Source organism: Phacochoerus africanus, chromosome 12, assembly GCF_016906955.1.
Source record: "Phacochoerus africanus isolate WHEZ1 chromosome 12, ROS_Pafr_v1, whole genome shotgun sequence".
NCBI lineage: Eukaryota > Metazoa > Chordata > Mammalia > Artiodactyla > Suidae > Phacochoerus > Phacochoerus africanus.
In genome coordinates, this window is record NC_062555.1 from 14,063,569 (window position 1) to 14,088,950 (window position 25,382).

General features: G+C 41.7%; 1 long non-coding RNA gene across 8 annotated transcripts in view; it reads right to left on the bottom strand.

The window, feature by feature from the left end:
- Nucleotides 1-4,263: 4,263 nt before the first annotated feature.
- The window catches only part of LOC125112663 (uncharacterized), a 413,145-nt gene continuing 392,026 nt past the window's right edge, over nt 4,264-25,382 (bottom strand). For 7 of the 8 annotated variants that reach the window (XR_007131218.1, XR_007131217.1, XR_007131212.1 and 4 more), the window contains 2 exons: nt 5,411-5,506; nt 4,264-4,386 (listed from right to left, as the gene is read on the bottom strand). This is a non-coding gene — a long non-coding RNA (uncharacterized LOC125112663). Of the gene's footprint in view, nt 4,387-5,410; nt 5,507-17,569; nt 18,103-25,382 lie in introns of those variants that run through there. The other variant, XR_007131214.1, reaches the window with a different exon arrangement.

Here is a 25,382-nt window from a genome sequence, read left to right on the forward strand (position 1 = left end):
TTGGGTTTGATCCCTGGCCACGCTCAGTGAGTTAAGGATCCAGCCTTGCCATGAGCTGTGGTGTAGGTCGAAGACGTGGCTCGGATCCTGCGTTGCTGTGGCTGTGGTGTAGGCCGGCAGCTATAGCTCCGATTGGACCCCTAGCCTGGGAACCTCCATACACTGTGGGTGCGGCCCTAAAAAGCCAAAAAAAAAATTTGGATGGTTCAAAAAAAGTCATGATTTATTAAGAACCTTCAAAAAAGTGCAAAATTTGTATAATTTTTTTTGAATGTCACTATTCATTAAAGCAATAGGGGACTTGTTTAAAAGTGATAAAACATCCACACGAAGAGTCTTATGCTGTAAATTGAATATGTCAGACTTCAATATTTTACTGTGGTGGAATCTCTAGAATACATTCAATAAAATATACAGACTAGAGAAATGCATGTAATGTAGCCATCATGTAGCTAAAATGGGGGCCTACAAAAGTCCATATATGTATTTGCTTATCTTTTAAAAATCGAAGGAAAAACAAACATTTAAAGATTGGTTTCTTAGAGGGGCGTAGAGAATGAGGTGAAGTTCCCAGGGACAGAAACTCAGCGTCTCTTCAGCGACCTCATGTTGTAGATCTGACATTGAAACGTACGCACGGCTTACATAATCCTTCAGCAAAACTGAAAAGGAATCCTTCAAACTGGAAAGGAAAATGAACCACGTGGCACTGACTCTGCACAGCGTTGGTGGCACATCCTTACAGAGAAGAGCTGAGGACCGAAGGCACAGGGGTGTCCTCGTACACGCCACGTGGGACGGAGCTTAAAGACGGAGCTGCCAAACATTCTTTAAACTTTGAAAAATATTTTGGAAGTATATTTTCGATGTTCGTATTAGCATTATGACTGGGCGGCAATAATTGGACATTGGATATTAAAGCATTATCAGTTTTTTAGCTGCAATTCCATATTTATTTATTTATTTATTTTTCTTTTCTTACCATACCCACAACACGTGGAAGTTCCCAGGCCAAGGACTGAACCCGCACCACAGCTGCAACCTGTGCCACAGCCGTGGCCACCCCGGATCCTTAACTCACTGTGCCATGTGGGAACTTCCACTTTGAGTATTATTTTTTAAAGTCTCCATCTTTTGGAGAAACATGCTAGAATATTTACAAATAAAATAATACGATGCCTATTTGCGTCACAACCATCCAAGAGGAGGGTCGTGGGTGAAGGGTAGTTGAAAGATGGCCATGAGTGGGCAATTACTGAACCTCGGTGATTAGGGCATAGGAGTCACTACCTTATTCTTTTTAACTTTGTGTTAATTTGAAACTTTTCAAGGTAAAATATTAAAAATGTCAATTAAGTCACAGGAGACATTTTAAAAGAAAATGTATATTTTCCTTCAGTACTAAAGATGATGGTCTCTGTGGAAACTCGTTATGGGTAAGCCCAGGGTGATTTTTAAAAATTGCAATAGCAAATGCCTTCCTCAACTGCTTTCCATCAAGGCTCGTTATTTTACTTTATTTCAGACTACAGGAGTACAGCAGTCTAGGATGAGATTTTTGAAAATCATCTTCAATTGTACAAATATAAGAAAAGCAAATTAGTTTTTCCTTGGGTATGGAAGAAAACCCAGCCTTTTAGCTATTAGCTTTATGTGAGAAAAATGCAGAGAAACACAGAAGCACGCACTTCCAGCTCCTGCTTGCCTGGTCCTGTTGACAGACTCTCCATCAACTTCCTCTCCTGGAGAGAAAGGACCGTGACTCAGCCATTAGAAGGCCTGGGTGTCAGTCCTGGCTCTGATTCTCCTGAATTTGCATCTATTTCACTGTCAAATGACAAGGCTATACCCATTTCATAAGGCAATTGTGAGGCTTAAATTAAAAAAACAAACAAACAAAAAAACAACTAAAGATGGTGCCTGGAAATCAGCAAGTTCTCGATACATATTTCCTTTTTAAATTATTTTATTTTCAAGGGAAAATCAACCAACGTGCACATCCCCAGGTAGAACAGAAGACTTGTTAACAGGCATTGATTTAACCAACTTGTTAGATAAACTGACACACTTCCTCCTCCTGTTAAGGCCAAGGTGTGCCAAAGTTCACAGCTAGTAAGTTATCTAGAGTATACAGTCAACTCCATGGACTCCTGCCCCATAGTTACCAAGATTTAGTCTTGTTTCTTCCCAAACTTGAGTTTATACAAGTTATACTCATTTAGGTGGTGATACAATTTAATGAACTTTTATGCAACCTCATGAAATAAACTACAAAAGATAGAGAATTGTTGTTTTGGTGAAATCTGAATGTCAAGTTTCAGAAAGACTTGAAAAAAAACTGGTGGGTAAAACACTTCCAATCAGTTGGTGAATGTGAAACAAAGGTTGGGAAACAAATTTTTAAAAATCTTCAAAAATTCATAAATTATTTGGTATTTAACTCAAAACTCTTGCTTCCCTTTGAAGAAAGCCAAACTTGGAATCACAGCCCATAGATTATAAACGCAGTATGTGGTTTATACGAGAAAGAATAAGCAGGTTAATAGACAATAGATCTATATGCACGAGGCCTTAGTTCTATTTCAAAGACTGGTACATTAATACGTTTTGGTTAGAATAAAATTTCAAAATAAGGTTTTAGGTAAATATATAATTGTAAAACCTTGTTTGTTTTACTTTACATGACATTTTTGGATTGAGAAATATCCATTGCATCAGATAAGTGGTCTTCTGTCTGTGTAGACGTCGCTGACTGTGTTGGCATTCTGACGTGATAAGTATTTATATTCTTCTCTCTTGATCTTTATTTTTCTTCCTGTATTTGGTCCTCTGGTCTTCCCAGTGCTTCCCCCTTAATGTCTTCATTACCTCTGTTTCTTACTTGGTTCTCACCCTTGATCTGCTTGATGCTCTGAATAGGTATGTCATGCCACTCTGTTTAATAATCCTGCACTCTTAATACGTCAATTGGTCCAGATATTTGCCTTAATACCATAACTTCAGTTTACCACCAGTGGCATTCCAGTTCATCTAATTGGTGTCACGAAATACACCTCTTATAGTTCTGGTTTTTCTGATGATTCTACCTGGCATTGAACTCATGTTTGAATGATCCACCTGAAAAATCACAGTGGGGGAGTTCCCATCGTGGCGCAGCAGAAACGAATCCAACTAGGAACCTTGAGGTTGTGGGTTCAATCCCTGGCCTCGCTCAGTGGGTTAAGGATCCGGCGTTGCTGTGAGCTGTGGTGGACATCTCCAGTGAAGCTCGGATCCTGTGTGGCTGTGGTGTAGGCCGGCAGCTGTAGCTTCGATTCGACCCCTAGCCTGGGAACTTCCATATGCTGTGGGTGGGACACTAAAAGGCAAAAAAAAAAAAAAAAAAAATCACAGTAGGTATGTTCAGGAGAAAACTTGTTGCCAGAGAGTATCTAATTATAATAGAAGAATTAATTATTAGTTTTTTTGTTTCATTTTGTTTTTCACTGCCATCCTCTTAGCATTGTAATAATCCGTACAGGTTTGTACAATGAACAGTTGAGCAGTTATTACATGTCAAGAATTGTATTGACCAAATCCTATTTAATACATCAACTTTATGAAGGACATATAGTTATCTTCATCATAAAGGAGATAAATCTGAGACACAGAGGAGTTTAGTGGTTTGCCTAATATCAGAGAGCCAGAGCATCACAGTAAGCAAGAAAGCAGATTTGAATCTGCACCCGTGTGACTACAAAGCCTAGACTTTTAACCTTTTAACAGCAGGTTCTTAATGCTGTACACTCTGTTAAAGCAAACGCTTTATGATTTAAATTAAAGGGGAAAACACAAGTTAGTAATTCACTCATTATTCATTTACCCATTTAACAAATCTATTGAACCCCTACTATTTGTCAGGCACTGTTTCTGTTTATTTTTTCTTTTTCATTATGGTGATTATAGGATGTTGAATATAGTTCCCTGTGTTCTGCAGGAAGACTTTGTGGTCTATTTTATATGTAGTAGTGTGTATCTGATAATCCCCCAAACTCCTGATTTATCCCTCCCCCCGGCCCCCTTTGGTAACCATAAGTTTGTTTTTTATGTCTGTGAATCTGTTTCTGTTTTGTAAATAAGTTCATTTATATCCTTTTTTTTTAGATTCCACATACAAATGCTATCATATGATATTTACCTTTCTGACTTCACTTAATATGACAAAATCCCTAGGTTCATCCATGTTGCTGGAAATGGCATCACTCCATTCTTTTTTATAACCGAGTAGCATTTCAATATGTACATACCACATCTTCTTTATTCACTCTGTGGATGGTTGTATGGACCTTTAGGATGTTTCCATATCTTGCCTATTACAAATAATGCCAAGCACTGTTCTTGATGCTTCTGAAAATACAGAGATGGAAGACAAAGTCAATGCCTTCTTAAAGCTTAAATTCCATTGAGGAAGATTATAAACAAACAAACATATAAATACAAAATACATGAATGTCAGATAACACTAAGTTATTGAACTAGTAGGGTAGATTTTGTTAGGTCCCTTGAAGAACTCACAATTTGGTGGAGGAGACGAAACATGAATATACAAGAAGTTAAATGGTTAAAAGTGTCAAGCAATCTAAATAAGATAAGAATCAAAACAAGGCTTGAAGATTAATTTCTATTACTGTAGAAATCAAACAATAGACGTGTGGAAGAGGGAAGATTGCTCTGGGCTGCCGTGTTTTGCAGAGAAGGCTGCAGAGTAGATACTGTTTGGCTGCTTGGAGGGAGGAAGGTATTCTGGGGCAGTGAAAACAAGTTAATTGTCTCAACGAGACAACTGAAAGTTCATTTTTCTGCTGATAGTTGCTAAACGTGACAGATTTAAAGAGTGTAAGTTTGGCCCTCATGGCTCTTAACACTAAATCTGAAGTCCCATTCAATTTCATCAGCCTGACCTCAAAAACGTCAGCATGGTGCCTGGAGGTTCATGCATCAATTTCTGAACCTCACCAGATGGATGTGCTTTTTAAAAAAATGCAAACCAAACACCGCATTTACCATGCCCTGTAGAGTATGAAAACCTAGCTGACGTTCTCATTGACTCATCATCTGTCTCCTTTAATATGTCATCCATCATTTGCTCTCATTTCCCTTAAGAGCTTGTGAAAAGCTGGAGTGCAAATGGCCAAGAAGCCAAACGCCTTCCATTATTCCTCTAATGGGAATACAAGGAGGAAGTCACGTTCCTTTGACAACAATGGCAGATGCACAACTGAGCCTTGAAGCAGGATGAATCGCAATGTGATTTTGAACTGGTGGAGCCTTCCTCTGAGGGGAGAGCATTGTAATGCTGGTTGAGCGGAGGATGCAGCTCTGTGTCCATCCAAGGATTGGTGTCTTTTAAAAAAAAGTGCTGCCACGTCACCTTTCGGGAAAGGAGCCTCTCTGTCCATTCTGCCTGGAATTTGAGCAGATGTCCCGAAGAGCAGGGCCAGATCCTTTCACACATTCCCTGGAAATCCTAAAAAGGTAAACTTGAAATTAATCCTGTGGGTCAAGTTGACGGAAACATATGTGGGGGAAGTGAGAGAATGTATTTTCAAGGAATGAAAAGGAGGTGGTAGGTGGCTTTTTGCTGGTATTGATAGAGAAGCTGAGGCAAGAACAATGGTATATTTTTAAAAATGCAACCAATGAGATATCCCCACTTAACTGTTACTTAACTTCAGCAATGCCTTAGGTGTCAGAGACACATTTAGAGGAAGGCGAGTCAAATTTAATTTCCAGGGCTCAACGATTGCCCAGGGAGCCTTGCAGCCAAAGATTCAGCTGCCTTCTGAGTGGACTGTTTTTCCACTTGAGATTTTTTTCAGGGACTTTTTGGGGGATGGTAGCGAGGGTATGGTGTTGAGATAAAGATACAATTCCCAAGTATTTGTGACCTATCCACACTTCCATGATTTAGAAGCATTTGATCTCATCAGGGGTGGTGTGTTCTAAAATCCAAAACTTTTCAGAATTAAATATAGTCAATATGCGTGACACTAAAATAAACTTAACATTAATTCAACGAGTTAATGTTCAGTGCTGAGTGTTTAATAAAAGTCACTATGTTATATGTCATTGGAAATATAAAGGCATTATATACATCCTTAGAGAAGTGCCCATCTTACTAACGTCCAAAACAGAGTCCAATAACAGAAGCAAAAAAATGTTCATAGAACTTTAGTGGCTGGGCTCATGTACACATACGTGTTTCAAAAAGCCTACCAACGTCCAATGCAATCAAATAAGATTTTCTATAAGGGAGTCCAGCTTACAAGAGGTGAGATTCTAAATCAGAGGAAAAAGGAAAATGGTAAAATCGGAGTTCCCATTGTGGCTCAGCAGTAATGAACCTGACTAGGATCCATAAGGATGCAGGGTCGACGATCCCTGGTCCCACTCAGTGGGTTGAGGATCCAGCGTTGCGGTGAGCTGCGGCGTAGGTCGCAGACTCGGCTTGGATCCAGCATTGTGGCTGTGGTGTTGGCCAGCAGCTATAGCTCTGATTCGACCCCTAGCCTGGGAACTTCCATATGCCATGGGTGTGGCCCTAAAAATAAACAAAAAAAAAAAAAAAGAAAGAAAGAAAAAAGAAAATGGTAAAATCCTATTGTGTCTCATTTTGTTGTGCATCCTTCTACCTTCTCATAATATGAGCATCAGAGCCAAGTTTTCCTCTAGCTCTGGAAAACGCTGCTGCTGCTTGCCATGCGCAGCAACAAGAGCTGATTTGCGTTTGAGGACCTTCCTCAGATCCGCCCTTAGACTTGGGTGAGAGAAAGTCACAAAGTTTTATTTTTTTAAGTAAAGAAAAAATATATGACTGTTTCTGCCACTTGGGACCCAGGGCTCAGTGCTGGTCCAGCATGATCCATAACCAGAGCTGGCCACAAAATGTATGGGGCTGAGTGCAAAATAAAAATGTCTCCCTTACAAAAAGAAGGGGAAAAGTGCTATGAAAGATACATACGAAGATATTTGTTTCCTTCCTCCTCTAGTCTCTCTCTCTATCGACTTGGAATGGTGTTTTTAATGTGCTCTTCAACAGCATCTCAAGTAAGGAAATTTAAAATTTTAAACTATTAGTGTGCATCTTACCTTTCCTTTTTCTATTGCACAATGACAGTTGTAAATGTGAACATTGGGGCATTTAGCTTGTAGGCAGAATTAATGAAATTACACATTCTGCATTTTCAAGGCTCCAGCCCTGGAGCGGGACAGGAAAGACAACACTTGATCTTAGCCAAAAGGCCGAGAAGCGATGGGACAGGAAACATGAGCCAGACTCAGAGGTGAGAGGAAGGCGGAAAGGACACTGCCCCACTGGGGGTAGAGTGAGCTAAGGGAGAGCTTGCTGTGGAGATCCTGGCTGGGTGGGAACCCTTCTTTCTCTCCAAAGACACACACATGAGGGACTCTTGCATAAAGAAGTACTGTCTCCCGGAGTTCTGAGCTTCCCTTCCTGTCCCCATTTATGGTTCTGGAGCTATTTAAGAATAAGCGTGCTACTGTCAACCACGGGCGCATTAGGTGAGAGATGTGTTCACACGACTGAGTATTCATTTTGCTGTTAAATTCGTCAAGTGTACATCTAGGGATAAGGTGCATCAAATGTGACTGCAATTCTTTGCACGGGCAGCTAAATGCATACCGAGTGCTGGAAATGCGAGTAGTCTTTTCATTCAAAAACTGATGACAATGACATTTTCAAACCTTTCCAGTTTTACTTAAATACTTTGGTTTAGATTTCCGATAAGCATGAATTACAGTTTATATCACGTCTTTTAATTTTAATGGATCCTTTTTTGGGGGGATCTTTTTAGGGCTGCATCCATGGCATATGGAAGTTCCCAGGCTGGGGGTCCAGTGGGAGCTGCAGCTGCCGGCCTGCACCACAGCCCCAGCAATGCCACATCCGCATCTGCGACTTGCACCACAGTTCATGGCAAAGACGGATCCTTAACCCGCAGGGCGAGGCCAGGGATCCAACCTGCATCCTCATGGATTCTAGTCAGGTTCATTACTGCTGAGCCACAACGGGAACTCCTCGATGGATACTTTTTAATATTTTAGAAGGATAACCTTGAAAACATATATAAAAATACATTTCTTTCCTTTTTTCACATTTATTTATTTATTTATTTGTTTATTTTGGCCACTCCATCCCAGGCAAGGGATCACATCCAAGCTGCAACTGTGACCTACTCCGTAAGGCTGGGATTGAACCTGTGTCCTCACGTTGCAGGGACACTGCCACTCTCCATTGCACCACAGCAGGAACTCCTTTACATTTACTGTAATTTACTTTTTTAAAAATTATTTTATTTTATTTTATTTTTTGCCACACCTGCATCATGTGGAAGTTCCCAAGCCAGGGATAGAGCCTGTGCCACAGCAGTGACAACTCTGGATCCGAAGCCACTGAGCCACCAGGGAACTCCTACATTTTTATGTATGTAGCATTTGTTTATATTTTATTTTGTGCTAAAACACTGTTAGATTGAAACAAAAATTTTGGAATACTATTGTTTGTAACAATGTAACGAGTGACTTTGCTGAAACAAAGAAAAGAGTGACATATTTTTATGGGATAAATGCATAATACTTTGTCTATTGTTTATATCTTTGCCTTATTACTCATCCAGGCACCACCAGTCCATAAACAGGATATCCCCATGTGCATAATAATAATTAAATTCCATGGACTTTGATGTTTGGCCAACTCTAAATCATATAAAAACCACAGCTTTACTCACATTTATTTTTTCACTTTTGTCAATATGAAGGTATAATTTTCAAGGTTCAGAGGATAGATTCTTTTTTTCACCTAACTCTTTGTTAACTTGATCCATAACTTTTAAGTATTTAGACATGGCTTACAGGCCTCTATTGCTAGACTTTCCCTGGGCCTCAACTGTTAGCTGAAAGCCTGTTATTTTCTTAAAAATTTGTCTCGATTTAGAAAAATCTCACTTGTAGAAGAGAGTTGATCTTCATGAATGGGGACAGTTGAAGGCGTACAGATTCAAATTTTTCTCCTTTTAGGCTCACTCTGGGGTATGGACTCCCTGGGCTTGGAATAGCCGAAAATGTTTTGCACTGCTAGGCTGATTTTTGTCTTTGAGCAAACCCACACAGTTGAATATTGTTAGGTTAAATGTAATGATAACGCTACTGCAGTCTAATGAAAATACTGAAGGGATGAAATGGTTCATAATTAATTCGTTCTTTTATTAAATTTAGTGGATTGCTGCTTGGCTCTGATTTGAGTATTTTACCTTCACCTGTGTAATCATTCATTCAACAGAACTTACTTGCTGGGCATAGAGGACACAAATACAAATAAGATATTCCATTTTCACTTTTGGAATAGGGACTATGAATGGGCCTTCGCTACAAAATAACTAGTCAGGCCTTTTAATAAATTACAGTCTTTATAGAAAATAAGAGGAGACTTCCACATGGCCTTTCCTGTGTCAAAACTGTAAAGCATCTGAGATTCTACCCTGCTTTCAAGATAACAAGGTGCCTGCCAGGTTCATGGATGCTGGCAGAGGACATGAGACACATGAGTCAGAGACAATGCATATTATCACTCACAACACAGCAAACAGCATGAGCTTCATGTTTTTATAAGTTTTCTTGTCCTTCGAGCCTCATGGGATGGCAGAGCAGCCCAGGTCAATGCAGTCGATTTATATTCTAGCCGAGGAATGCTCAGATTACAAAAACACCGTCTTTTAAAGGGATCGCTAGCAAACTTGCTCAACTTTTTCCTAGAAGGAGATATTGTGTTTATGACTCTAGATAAATCTGCCAAGTAAAACTGCACTAAATAGAGAGAGCATCTATATCTTCCAAGGAAAGGTAGTTCAGAACAAAACCCGTCAATATAAGTGGTGTGACCTTGAGCAATAATACCTTCTAAGTAAGTGAGGAGGCAATAACCCGGGGCTACCTACTTCCGCAGGACCAGCCTCAAGTCATCACAATAAAGTGAATACTGCAACAAAGTGAGTCACACGTAGTGTTTGCTTTCCTAGGACATATAAAATTATGTTGATCCTATAGTGTAGTCTATTAAAAGTGAAATTGCATTATGTCTGAAGAAACAATGCACATACCTGAATTAAAATAGTTCACTTCTGGAATCTGCTAACCATCAACCGATCCTTCAGCAACTCATCATCTTTTTGTTGGTGAAGGGTCTCGCCTCGACATTGCTGGCTGCTGACTGATCTGGGTTGTGCTTGCTGAAGGCTAAGGGTCTGTGGCAATTTCTTAAAATAAGACCATGAAGGTCACCGCATCAACTAACTGGCCCTTCCTTTGTGACTTAGCAGGAAATGCTGTTTGATAGCATTTTACAGCAGAACGTCTTCCAAAGTTGGAATCAGTCCTCTCCAATCTTGCCTCTGCTTTATCAGCTAAGTTTATATCATATTCTAAATCCTTTGTTGGCAACAATCTTCACAACATCTTCACCGAGCGTAGAGTCCATTTCCAGAAACCCCCTTCTTTGCTCGTCCATGACAAGGAACTCTTCATCCGTTCCAGTTTTATCATGAGATCACACCAATTCAGTCTCATTTTTAGGCTCTTCTGGGTCTAGTTCCTTGCCATGTCCACCACATTGGCAGTTACTTCCTCTACTGAAGGTAGGTAGGTCTTGAACCCCTCAAAGGCCTCCAGAAGGGTTGAAATCACTTTCTTTCCAACGCCTGTTAATCTTGATATTTTGACCTCTTCCTGTGAATTATGGATGTTCTTCATGGCTCTGGAATGGGGACTCCTTCCCAAAAGATTTTCAATTTATTTTGCCCCCAACCCATCAGAGGCATCACTCTCTATTACCTATGGCCTTTCAAAATGTATTTCTTAAGTAATGAAACTTGAAAACTAAAATTGCTCCTGGAGGGCGTTCCCATTGTGGCTCAGTGGGTTACAAACCTGACTAGTTATTTCCTGAGGATGCGGGTTTGATCCCTGGCCTTGCTCAGTGGTTCAGTGGGTTAAAGATCTGGCATTGCTGTGGCTGTGGCTGTGGTGTAGGCCAGCAGATGCAGCTCAACTCAACCCCTATCCTGGGCACTTCCATATGCTGCAGGTGCAGTCCTAAAAAGCCAAAAAAAAAAAAGCACAGTGACAGGGATCAAGATGACATGTAAAATATTGTCTGTCTAGGTGCTTATATCCTACAGAGGTAGACAGATTAAAATAAAAAACAAAAGAAGGTTATCCAGCTAGCTATACCTTCAATGAAGGGGAAAAAAATCAGAGTGTAATTTAGGACATCCGTGGAGGAGGTCGGGGTGGGAGGCCACTTTGGGCTCAGTGGCAGACAATGAAACTTGAGCATATAACCATAAGCGAGACAAGCCAGGCATACAGAATATCTGGGGGAAGCATATTCCAGGCAGTGGGAACCCCAAGAACAACAGAGGCGAGCGGAAGCCTGCCCCCTTTCAAGCAGCAGAACGTGACTGAGTAACCCAGGGAAGAGTGTGAGGGTAGGACAGCAGGGGCCGGATCCTGGAGGACCTCAGAGACTTCAAGAAAGAGCGTGCACATCCTTTGCAGTGCAGTGGGAAACCAGCGGAGGGTTTTTAATTGGGGTGTTGACATTTTAAGAAGCCTTTCTTGCCTTATGGGGATTTAGCTCCTTGTTGGGGAACAGGAGCGTAGGCAAGACATCGTTTTGAAAGTCTTCCAGGCAAGATGATCCTGGGCTCTGGTGGTGACAGCCAGATTGGCGGAATGACTGGATGCAGGATTTTAAAACCCATTGTTCGGAATTCCCATCATAGCGCAGCAGAAACGAACCCGACTAGGAATCATGAGGTTGCGGGTTCAATCCCTGGCCTCGCTCAGTGGGTTAAGGATTCTGGCGTTGCCATGGGCTATGGTATGGCTCACAGATGCAGTTTGCATCCTGCGTTGCTGTGGCTGAGGCACAGGCCAGCAGCTGTGGCTCTGATTTGACCCTGGGAATCTCCATATGCTGCGGGTGCGGCTCTAAAAAGCAAAAAACAAACAAACAAACAAAAAAAACCAAAACCAAAACCAAAACCAAAACCAAGCCATTATTGGATTAGAAATCTAACACACCTTTCACAAGAACCCATATGACTTTAAAGTTTCCAAACTTATCACGGATTCCTGGTAGGACCTCGGCAGCATAGCTCTTTCTTCCCTACACTCATGTGATCTGATGACTTAGACCCTCATCCATTCCTGGAACCTACCGAACACGTTCTTTTGGGCCAAACACTCCACCCTTGTCCTCGCACCACTGTCTTCTCATCCTTCAGGACGACACACACAGCGCTCTCGCAGAGGTGCTCCCTGACGACCCTAGATAATGCCACAGTCCTCTCCTGCTCTCGTCTTTCCTTTCTTGTCCATCCTACCGAGCATCCAAATGTCTAACTATTTAATTTATCTGTTGACTTGTCTGTCTCTGTCCCTGGAATGGAAACTTCTTGGCAGGGACTACATCTTCCTTGTTCATGGTTATGTTCCAGCACGTAAAGTCCTGCATCACCAGTCACAGCTAGCACTTTGGATGACGAAATATGTGACAAAGCGTATCCAAAGCCCTTTGCATATATGAATGTAAACCTCCTAACAACCCTAAGAGGTTGAATCTATTATAATTCACCTTTTATGGCCAAGGGAATTACAAAGATTTGAAGGGATGTGCTCCAGATTCCAAGATGAGTGAAAAAGTACATCTGGGGAGTTCCCTGGTGGCACAGCAGGTTAGGGATGTGGTGTGATCACTGCTGTGGTGCAGGTTCGATCCCTGGCCTGGGAACTTCTGCGTGCTACAGGTGCAGGCAAAAAAGAGGAAATCTGGATTCTAGACCATGATCTTAATCTTCCTTCAAGATAATGGGTAAATCAATGATGGTCATACTTAATCCTCACCTTCTCTCTAAGTGATGCTTCAAGCATATTTTTAAACAAAGATAAGTGGATGAATGTCATTACAGATGGACAAGAACAAAACCTAAATGGCCCTCGGCTCCATGTGTGCCTTCATTGAAATGATTCAATGGAGAAGATACCATTTTCCTACTTTTGCTGCGTGAGATTGTTTATTTTTTTACTCCTCAAATAACGGGAGTAGGGGAGTGCGGGGAGGCAGGAAGAATGCGGCTCCCTCTACTTCTCATCCTGTGTTTTCTATAGATCATGGGTGTTTCATGTTTCACTGAGTTCTGTTACATCTAAGCTGCCAGGTTCACCGTCAAATTCATCTCAAATTCTCTGGCCAAGTTATTGAGCAATTAAAAAAATAAAAGCAACCTTAAAAAATATGTATAACACAGTGTTCTCCGTCGCCCGTTGGTTACAGACTGATTAATATGCACAGTCATGACTGGGTGAGCCTAAGCCAGTTTTCCCCCCCAGGCTGTGGCCCCCGGCACCCAGCCCCGGGCTTGGTACACAGTGGGAACTTGATACCTATTTGTTCAATGAATAATGAACACGGCATATGAAACCTATTAGGTGATTTTGGCCTTGGGTCTCATTTGGGGAAATCACATAAACTGCATCCAACGGAGCGTCTGCTATCCACCTGGTCCTGGCTGGTAGAGAAGCTGTAGCACCGAAGCTTTTGGCAGGCGGGTAGGTTGGGGTGAGTTCCTGTGTTATCCTGCTGCCGGTCTAGCAACCCTGTGTTTCCTCTCTGACTCTCTGGTCACCCACCTTTGCTCATTCCGTGCCTGTTTCCTGCTCAGCCTCTCCAGCCTGACTCACGGTGTGACCTACTTTCCAGGCTCTGCGTCTGCCTTCTGGTTCCCAGACTCTGACGGGCATTCTCCTCCCTGGCACAGAACTCTTGTGGACAGATATCTGGGAATAGCCCCACCTTGGCATGGCCTGGGGGTATCTCACTTTTCACCCCACCTTCAGCCTGAGCCTGCCCCACCTCAACCCAAAGGGGGGAAAAAAAAAAATGATGCACTGCCAGCCCTGATGGGTCTCGTCTTAGGTTGGAAGGATCCGTTTTCTTCCACTGCCAGATTCATCTTTGTTCTTAGAACTTTTTGGATGCTTGAATGCCTTGATTTTTTTTCTATCTCTTTGGGTAAGCTTAATTCTCCCTTTCTTTTCTTATCTACAGTTTCATCAAAAATCTTGGCTGTTTCGAATATATGTCCAGCCAGTCTGAAGACAAGCACTAATACCTTCCCGCCTTTTGAAAAGCAAAACTCACTGGAAACACAATGTCTCCGTGGTAAGAGCCAAATACTCTGCTAGGCACAAAGCTTTGAGAATCAAGGCAGCTTTTTAAGCTTTTCAATGAGGAAACTAAGTGTAAACTGTGTATACAGCAAAAAAAAAAATGTCCTTTAATGTTGACAGAAGTCACTTTCTGGAGCTTGTTCCTATTGTATTTCCATGTCTTCATCCTGCTAACTCTCTGATGCCTTTTTTTTTCCTTCAAAAAGATAACATTCCCAGTACAGTGGCGTACAGTTAGGAAAAGTTTATTTTGCGCGCTTCCAGCATCAGCATCAAAGTCAATGGCATTTTCTACCAAGGAACATCAGCTCCGAATTATCTTTGTCTAGATTATCTAGTGTTTGTTTTTTCCAGATTTTCTTCTCCAAAACTCAGCCTGTCACAAAACATCTTCAGCTTCAATTGGCTGCTGTAGCCTAGTTAATTTTTTTTTTTTTCTCCAAGAGAAGGAAAATTGACTCGGAGATTAGCTTAACTAAAACACGGGGTAGGTTGCTCTAAAGAAAAGTGAATTTCACTGGGTCACAAGAAAAAGAGAGGAATGACTTTGGAGTCTCTATTACTATTATATTATTGATACTATTGATATTATTATTATTATTACAACTACCATCACGATTACTCCTATTCGTATTTGGCTCTGTGACCCTTTAAGACAGATCTCACCTTTTCTCTTTCTGTAACATCCAGCTGAGAGCCAAGCATCATTTTGGAACTCTTTTTTGAGTTAATTCAGAAGCCATAATTTTCTCCGAATGCTGAGAAATTACTTGGAATAAGGCCATTTCACAGCACTGCAAGGTTGGAAGGGCTCCTTCCAGTTGACCTCATTCAACCACCATCAGTTTTTCTGGTCTCCTAACGTTGCTGCCGAGAGGGTGGTCTGGCCCCTGATGGAACGCTTTGGGATGGTCTGGGCTCTGAAACACTAGGAGGGCCTCGCTTTGATCACCGTTCACCTCATTCCTGAAGCCACTGCAATCGCTCTGTGGTTGGGTGGCCGAACACTCCAAGGGGCTGTAGGTAAGACTTCGGACAGGCCAGCCAAATCCACCTGCATACATTCAACTCGCTGTGGCTGGCAGGAGTCCAGCCTAGATACCATTCATACTAAAAGGGACCTTTTTGAATTCGAGTCTTATCTCCAGGAGCCAGTGAGAACATCCATTGTTCTCCTGCTGCAAGTTAACAGCTCTGCATACTTTAGAAGCAATGAGCCTAAACAAAAAGGAATTTTCTTCCAGGGGTTTGTGTTGGAGCCAGTAGGAGCTATGGAGTGCATGCCGGGTGCAGAAGGATTGAACGGATTTTAGACAAATCTGTGGCTTATTACTTATTGTGTTACCCTGAGCCCCTCAACCATGCCAGTACTAACCTTTAGCTGGTGCTAACGGTTAGGCAAGGTAGGATTTCTTTGCTTAAGCAGCAGCTCAAGCTTAATAACTGCCATGACAAATAACTTTGCTCTAGTCTACTAATTACTAAAAGGAATGGCTAGCTGTCTCCTATTTTCTTTTAATCGCTCTGTTTCTCATGTAATTAACCTATTAAACAGCTACGTTTACCTCTAACAGGATGCGGTCATTTGAGGAATCATGTCTTGAGGTGAAACAAATCCTTCTTCATTTCTTGCTGTGTCACAGCTCACTGGTCAGAATTACAAAGAGGAGCATTTAAAAGTAAGAACACTGGAGTCCCTGTTGTGGCTCAGTGGGTTAAGAACTCAACCTAGTATCCGTGAGGATGCAGGTTCAAGCCCTGGCCCCGCTCAGTGGGTTAAGGATCTGGTGGTGCCATGAGCTGTGGTGTAGGTCTGAAGCTGTAGCTCTGACTCCACTCCCAGCTCCAGAACTTCCACATGCCACAGGTGTGGCCCTAAAAAGAAAAAAAAATTGGGGGGGACTAAGAACACTGATGACTGATCAGCCACTGAAGCCGTCTTTGGGAAGACGGAAGTCTGGGAACTCCTAGCTACTCAGGGCAGAGTTTAAGTCTGGTGGTCTCTGAGCAGGACCACAGTATCACAGGCTTTGCAGAAAGTTCGACGCCGGGTGTGAACAGCAGCCTCATGACTCATTCAAGGGTGAGCTGGAATGGGGTGATCCAGGCAGGAGAAGACTTTTCAAAAGAAGCAAAACTGTAGCCAAATGACTAGCAGGGCCCAGGAGTGCTGGGGAAACCCAGCTGTCTGTTAGACTTCCCTTCCCCTGCCCCGCACCCCGAAAAAAAAGGGCTTGTTTGTTCAAAAGGCTCCAGGCAGTGAGTTTACGTACAGGATTGGACACATCTGGAAGATGCAATTACTGGGCCTGCAGTTAATAAGCTTGGTACCCACACACATGGAGAAGGTGCATCTCCTGTACTTACACCTCTGGGCGAGTCTGGCCTTTAAACCTTAGGTCTTCTTTTGTCATTTAGGAAAATTGGTAACCATTCAATTGTTCATTGGAAGTGAATTCTCCTTGCGGTGATGGAATGTAGCTACCCGGGAAATGATTTCATTTGATCAGACCCAGAAGTTGCGAAGCCCCCCCCCAAAGATGATTTCTTTAGACACAGAATGTTCTATGAGTCTGTGCTTTGACTGCAGAGCCCTATCAGGTGAGTAATTATACTGTAACTGTGTTTCAGACAATGTTAGTTACGAGTGAAGCAATTTCTGTTTTAAAATGTTACCTTATGGGTGAAAGTCCACTGATCATCCTTCTGGAAGATTAAAAGAAAACAGAACTCAGAAGTTTTTATATGTGTGTGTGTATAAATTCCACCATTTAATTTACGTAGAAATGAATGTAATTATATAATTATAGATATGCAATTATAGAAATTTACATACATTTCAGAAAGTCTCAGTCTAGATAAATTTAGATAAATCTCCATCTAGATATGCTTATTATTTGACTGCCTGGACTTGAAGGGGGAAACTTTTATGAAAAAAAAAAAAAAAAAGGCTGTTCTCATGCCATTTGCAGCCTGGGTGGATTTCAAAAGTATCAGAGTTGGTGAAAAAAACAGCCTTCTTCTCAAAGGTTTCTTGGCCGAGTTCGGATGCCCCAAGAGGCTGAGGCAAACATCTGACCTTCTGGACACATAACGCACTGTCCAAACCATTTGAAGCCGACCCATCACAGGCAACGGCCTCAGCAAAACAGGCGGTATTAAGCACACAGGACAGGGGGATTCTAAAGACAGGCAGCCTTATACTTCAGTTCCTGCAAGAAATGGTCAAAATTCAAAAATGTTTTCTTTTAACAGAGTTAAATATAGTTGACGTTGAAAGAGCTCATCCTGTGAAACACTTGAGAGTAAAATGTGTTTTACTTTTTTTTTTTTCTTCTTTTCTTTCCCTAAAAATGTGTTGCATTAGGCGAACTGGGCTAGGGAAGCCAGGCTGGAATGTTAACCATGCCAGCGGATGGTAAATTGGATAGGAATATGCCTTTCATCTTAATTATAGGCTGGACAAGGGAATGCAATGTATTCCCTGCCATGTCCTAGCGGGAGGAAACTTTCCCAGGGTATTTTTCTTTTGCATTTCTGACTCTTATTGGATTGGAAGCTTGTCCATGTGACCCAGCAGGGTCCACTTTCCATAATAAGGCTAAAAATATGCCAGAAATGTTTTCTTTAGCACAGTTGTATGAGTGTCAAACATGAAAGCGACAGAACTCCTTTTCCTGTGGATTCATTTCACCTTTTCCTGGAGAAAGTTCCACTGTTATCCTACTGTTCTGCTCCAATGTTTTTCTTCTGATAGGCTCTGTAACCTGGCGTGTCATCCCAGATGGAATCATGGTAGACATTTATTCCATGTCCCTGTAAAATACAGATTTTTTTTTTCTCTCTTTATAGTTATGTCTCTAATGACTCACCTTCAGTAAATCATAGCCCTCAAAATGTCTTTTCCTGTAATAGGAATGCATTGTCACTGAGTCACCGTATTCCTAACTGGTGTCTGTTATGACCAGGGAATTGCATCTAGAATGAGGGGTAGTCCAGGACGGTACCAGACTCCACCTAACTGGATCAAAAGGGATACTAACGCGATGGAGAGCCTGTCCTTTAGTCAAGAAGAATTGGGTTGAATCACTGGAGATCCACGTAGCCTTTGATAGACTTTATTCCCAAATCTTTACTTCTTCATCAGCAAATTGGGTGCATAAAATGGTTGCAAAAATTCAACGTAATCACGCGTCTGATGTATTTAGCAGAGTGCTGAGGTTGTTTTAAGGAGAAAGTCTGTACGTTTGGTCTCAGTTATAATGGATTCCATTGATTAACCATATATAGATTTCCCAAGGCCGTGGGTGAGAATGACTGTGAATAGGGCCCCAGTCTTCTCCTGATTCCTCGCCATGCCTGACATTCAAACTATCGAGACCCGTGCCTTTCGAATGGAGGCAACTTTGCTCCCCCAGCAGACGTTTGCTTTGGCTGCCATACCTTTGGTGCGGTGCAGACTACTGGTATCTAGTGAGCAGAGCCCACGGAGGTTCCGAAACATTCTATTATGCACAAGACACCCCGGTCCCCACCCGACACCCTCCCCCCATGCCCCCAGCAAAGAATTATCTGGCCAAAATATCAGTTGTGCAGAGGATAAGAAACCCTGGTTCCAAATAAAAGCATTAGGGTCTCTTGCTTGGTCTGGAAAGTTACCAGAGGAAATGTTCAAAGAAGCAAACCCATTGTATTGCTTTCCATTCCTTGTTTAGTCCAGGAACAGTGCTGAGCCCCTACTATGTTCAGAGCTACCTGATGGAGGGGCTGAGGTAGAGTTTGGGTTTTTGAAGCCATTGTGCTTCTGTAGAGGCTGTGATGCTGGATGATGGGTGATGGACAGTTGGGGGAATTGGCTAAATCCTCCTGATGGTAAATGCATGCATTTAATCCTAGAGATTAAATATAAATTCGAAGCAGCTTTAGATGGTTTAGTATCATTCCTCAGACCAAAGGAGAATTTTCCAAACCCAATTCATCTCCACAGCAAGTTGGTATTTTTACCAATTGAAGGGGCTTTTACTAGCTTGCAGTAATATGTGGAAAGCAGCCTGTCTACAGAATAGCTGCTTCTTCTCCCAATCCAGGCAGCGCCAGATGCCAGGTACAGAGAATGCCAGATTCCTGGCTTACAAAAATGATATTCATTTCAAAGAAGTTAGAAGGCTTGCTTTTATTGAATTCAAAAATTAAACTGAAAATTTTCTTTCTTAATTCAATAAAAGCATTTGGTCCTAACCTCCCATGTTTTAAAGCTCCGACTCTCACTTTACTTTTCAGGAAGTGTTATCTGCTTCTGTCAAACTGCAGAGGGGCTGGTTTCAATTTAGAGATCTAAATTTATATGTAATCACACCCATTAGCCAATCACGATTCATAGGGTACATTTTTTCTCCACGTGTTTGTAGTCAGGGTTTTCAGGGTTAGTCTACTCTTCTTCCTCACTTCCCCCGCTCCAGGTTGTTTGTCATAACTTGCTTATGATGGCTTCTTTCTGATGCCCCCAAGAGTAAATGCTCACTCAGCTCACCACAGGCAGCTAAGGTGGTTCTGAAATCAGCGGAGGAAATGATCCAGGCTCCTCCTGTCCCTTGAAGCCTATGTTTATGGTTCACGGCAAATTGAGACGTCCTCGGCAACATATTATTCTGTTCTTAGCACTGAGAAATTATTTTGTTTGTGTTCAAGTTAAATTTTTATAAGCAGTCAAATAGCTGATGTCTTTGGCTGATGATTGATTAAAGGCAGAAAAAACTTAGGAAAGCCAGTGGAAAACTATCTATAGAAAGCTGCCCTACAGACAGGACTGTGACATAAACTTTCTTCAATTCCACACAGAATTCAGCGAAGGGCGTTGCATGCCGTCGACACTTGACAAACATTTAATCTTTTAATTTGCATACTGGACGAAAACATTACATTCTCCGTGAAATATGGCCTACTCAGTCTGTCTGGAAGGGTCCTGCCTCTTCTGTGAACTCCAATCATGTTTATTGTGTACCGATCAATTATTGTTCTACATTCCGAGTTAGCTTTTCACAGCTATGAGTGTTGCCACCACTAACGAGGGATTTTTAGACTTTTTTTTTTTTGTCTTTTAGGGCTGTTCCCATGGGATACGGAGGTTCCCAGGCTGGGGGTCGAATTAGAGCTGTAGCCACCAGCCTATGCCACAGCCACAGCCACACCAGATCTGAGCCACATCTGCAACCTACATCACAGCTCACGGCAACACTGGATCCTTATCCCACTGAGTGAGGCCAGGGATGGAACCTGCATCCTCATGGATGCGAGTCAGATTCATTTCCACTGTGCCACAAGAGGAACCCCTGGATTTTCAGACTTTTGATGGCAAAGAATGACTTCCATAAGACCTAACCTTAGCTATTCATTACCGCATGTCATCACCAACCTTGTCTGTATCTGAGGTGCCTTAAATAAATGCTCATTAATAAATAAATACATGTCCCCTCCTCCCAGCAAAAAAAAAAAAAAAAAAAAGAAAGAAAGAAAGAAAGAAAACTACACTGCACTTTATTTGAATTGCTACCTTAAGATCACATACAGTAGAGAGACTGGACAGTGGAAAGCCACTGTAAAGGGAATCCACAGATTCTAGGTTTACTCCCAGATGTGACCAAGTAAGTTGACTTGGTCCGTAAATGTCTGATGACTCAGCTGTAAGAGTGGATGCACTGACATCACAATCCCCTCTTAAAGCCACAGCATTCGACAAGTCAGTCAAAATAACACTTCATCCCAGTAGGGGACATGACATAGGAAAGAGGTCTATAACTACACTTAGAGCACATGGAGCCCCGTGAGCGAACAGTCCACTGTTTCTTAGGAAAACTCTCCAAGCAGGTAGGTCCCTTTCATCTCTAAATACATCATGCTCACAGCTCCGTTTCAGAAAGCTGCTGGTGGTGCCTTCTGCCTCTGCTGAAATTCTTCTCACCACATGTGTTCACTGTTCTGATCATAGGCAATTCGATGATCTGGCTACAGAAGCACCTGATACAAAGGTAGCAATGTATATTTTGGCTGGTGGCCCCTGATCCCCGAATATATCTCTTCTTTACTGTTAAGGAAATGGCGGAGCCAATCCTTCTCGAGAAGTTTGTTATGAGAGGAAGTCAGTGGACAGCAGAGTCGTGGGGAAACCAAGAGAACCTTAGGGAACAGGGAATAAATAGAAGGCATGAGGCATCAGAAGCCAAAAGAAAACGATCTATGCAGGAAATAAAAGCCTGAGGCACTATTTGCTACAAGTAAGCAGAAACCCTGTAGTCGAGTTAACGCATAGTATCAAATGTCTAGCCACAAGTGACATATCCAGAAAAGAGACAACTCTGGAGACATATATTAAAATCAGAACCAAATTGTTTAGGTTGTGAAATCATCATGACTCATGGTATCCGTGACATTAATAAGAATCGAAGATGAGAAGAAAAGAACGGGATCTTCTTAAATGGGATCCTTTGTGAACAAATGTCATGTGCCTATGAGCCAGTTTGATCCAGGGTCTCTGCTGGTGCCTGTAAAATATGCCTTGATTTTAGTTTTGACCTTGAGTTTCATGACGTGTAATTATGTTTCAATACAATGTAGTTGCATCATCTCAGTGATAAGTGCTAGAACTTTTGATATCTCATATTTTTCCTCCTACTCTTAATCTCTTTTTTTTGGGGGGGGGGAGTTATATATATATTTAATTTTACTTTATACTTTTTCCATTTTTTAAAAAGTTTTATTGAAGTATAGTTTTTGATGTACAAGGTTGTGATAATTTCTGCTGTGCACCCAAGTGATTCAGTTATACATAAACACACATCCATTCTCTCTCAGATTCTTTCCCCACCTAGGTTATCACAGAATATTGATTAGAGTTCCCTGTGCTGTACAGCAGGTCCTCACTGGCTAATCATTCCATATACCTCCGTGTGCACCTGCCAATCCCACACCCCCGGTCCATCCCTCCTTCCCCCACCTGGCCCTTTGGTAACCATAAATTTTTCAAAGTCTGTGAGTCTGTTTCTATTCTGCAAATGAGTTCATTGTATCCTTTTTTTTAGATTCCACTTATAAGTGATATCATATGATATCCGTCTTTCACTGTCTGCCTAACCTCACTTATAACATCTAGGTGCATCCATGTTGCTGCAAAGGGCATTATTTCACTCTTTTTTTATGGCTGAGTAATATTGCACTGTAGATCTGTACCTCACCATCTTTATCCATTCCTCTGTCGATGGATATGCAGGTTGTTTCCACGTCTTGGCTACTGGACATGGTGCTACAATGAACATCTTTTTGAATTATGCTCTTCTCCAGTTACGTGCCAGGGGTGGGATTGCTGGAACACACGGTAGTTCCTCCTCTTTTTTCTCTTCTTCTCCTCCCTCCCCCTCCTTCTTCTCATCTTTGTCTTCATCTTCGTCAGGTCCTACACATGCCTTTTACGTTATAAATACTTGGAGGAAGGGAACCCTTCCTCATATCTCTTTTGTTTTTAAGTTTTATTGGAGGATAGTTGACTTACAATGTACTGGTTTCAGGTGTACAGCAAAGTGAATCAGTCTTACATATAAAGTATATCCGTTCTTTTTTCCACGTGGGTTATTACAAACTATTGAGTCGATGCCCCCGTGCTATACAGTGCGCTCTGGGTAATCATCTATTTTACAGAATACTGTGTATACGTTATCCCCATTCCCCCCAATTCCTTCCTCACGCCTCTTTGAATTCCCTCTGACAGCCTGTTATGGTGCTTCCCACATACTAGGAATCAAATTTTTGCTGAGTTAGTGGTGAGGTGGCAGAGAGGAGAATTAACTTTTTCCAATAAGGCATAATTTCGTTAGAGCACTTTAGGAAAGGCTTAAGGTTGTTTTCTTCATCTTTAAAAAAAAAACGTGAAAAATGTATGTGGGCTAGACATATTAACGTTCCCTGGGATAGCCTGGCTCTGGTTACGTAGCGTCATGGCTGGGGTCACGCTTTCACCAGAGGTCAAATCTTAGAGAATGCAGCTTTGAAGCTTCTCTGCACAAGGGCGTAATTTCAAGTCACTAATAACTCAGGAACACTTGATCTCTTTCCTTATTCTTGCCCAGATGAGTCATTTTCTTGGTAGTTTACCTTGAGCTCCTCCTATTTATACACAGCAGACGAGCTGGCATGGAAAACTGTCTGCATCTGTCTTTCATATTCAAACATATAGCTTTTCTTTCTCTGTGTTCTTCTTCTCCTCAATCGTTCATTTCTCCGGTCCTGTTGTTTTTGCCGACAAGTAGAGAAATTTCTTCCAGGGTAAGTTGGTCCCAGATCCCTCAGGAAAGTGGGTCTTTACCTTTGACTGAATTTATTATTTAAGAAAAAATAAATAACAAAGAGACTCACTGCATTGTTTCCCAAAGAATGATCCAGAAGAATTTCCACTTTTCAGAGCCTCATTTGTTTTCCAAATCCCCGAAGAGAGATTTGACTCAGCAAAAAATGAGTTTTGAGCCTTCTTCAGCAGCAGCAACGGCAGCTGAGCTGTGGATCTTGGCTCTAGGACTGGCCTAGTTATTCAGCAGATACTGTCCCAGCCAAGCCCTGGAAGAGATTTTAGCCACTGCCACAAATGCTGCCTACCAACTGTTGCCTAGGTAAGGGGAGCCTTGGCCATAGACCCTGGCTGCCTCCCCTTCTCCAAATCTGCCTGATTCATTTGTTCACACCACACCTTCAGAGGGCAAGGTAGGCTTGCTTTCTTCTTGCTTGAGGTTTTTCCCCCCTCTTTTCTCCCTCTTTTTCTTTTTTGACCTGGCCAGTGATCCAGCCAAAAATGGAATTAGAGAAGGCACCCACGGATCATCAACAGACAAAACAAGAAAAACTACTGCTGCTTATTTTTAAGTTCTTTAAAATTTGATATATATATATATATATATATATATATTTTTTTTTTTTTCCCCTGTGAGTATCTTGGGCTTTGAACCACACTTTGCTTTTTGTAGTTTTGACTTAAAGATTCATCTTCTCTGAGTCTTGTAGTTGTAGGAAAGGCAACTGGTTGATAAATGGTGTGATGTACACATATGGAGTGGTTGTGACACAAAACACAGAAGCTTTTAAAAAAAAGATTGATAGATGTAACTACATAAAAAAAGAAAAAGGAGAAAAAATAGAAAAATGCCACAGGTAAAGTCAGAGGAAAGATGAAAATAGAGTTAAATGTTTGAGGAGTTCCCATCGTGGCTCAGTGGTTAATGAATCCAACTAGGAACCATGAGGTTGCAGGTTCGATCCCTGGCCTTGCTCAGTGGGTTAAGGATCCAGTGTTGCTGTGAGCTGTGGTGTAGGCTGGCAACTGTAGTTCCAATTCAATCCCTAGCCTGGGAACCTCCATAAGCAGTGGGAGTGGCCCCAGAAAAGGCAAAAAGACAAAAAAAAAAGAGAGAAAAATGTTTGAAACATTTCTCAAAGGACTAATTTCTGTAATATAGAAAAAGCTTCTGCAAATCATCAAGAAGACAATCAATAATTTAGTTTAAAAATTGCAAAATATGGAGTTCCTGTCATGGCTCAGTGGAAACGAATCTGACTAGTATCCATGAGGACACAGGTGTGATCCCTGGCCTTGCTCAGTGGGTTAAGAATCCGGTGTTGCTGTGAGCTGTGGTGTAGGTTACAGACACAGCTTGATCTAATGTTGCTGTTGCTGTGGCCTTAGGCTGGAGGCTACAGCTCTCATCCCACCCCTAGCCTGGGAACCTCCATAGGCTGCAGGTGCAGCCCTAAAAGGTTAAAAAAAAAAAAAGAAGCAAAATATATAAATTGAAACTTCAGGGAAATGCAACTAAAATGGCTTCTAAAATGGGAAAAGATACTCAAACTCACTCAGTAAAATAAACACAAAGTGAAACTAGATTCAGATAACATTTTCCACATATCAGATCCAACTGTACTGGCAAGACTGTGGGTGAGCAGGCACTTGCATAAAGTGCTAGGGGGCATATAAATAATTACCACTTCTAAGGAAGCAATTTGGCAAACTCTGTCAAAATTATAAATGCACACACACGTTAACTCAGCAATTCTACTTCTAA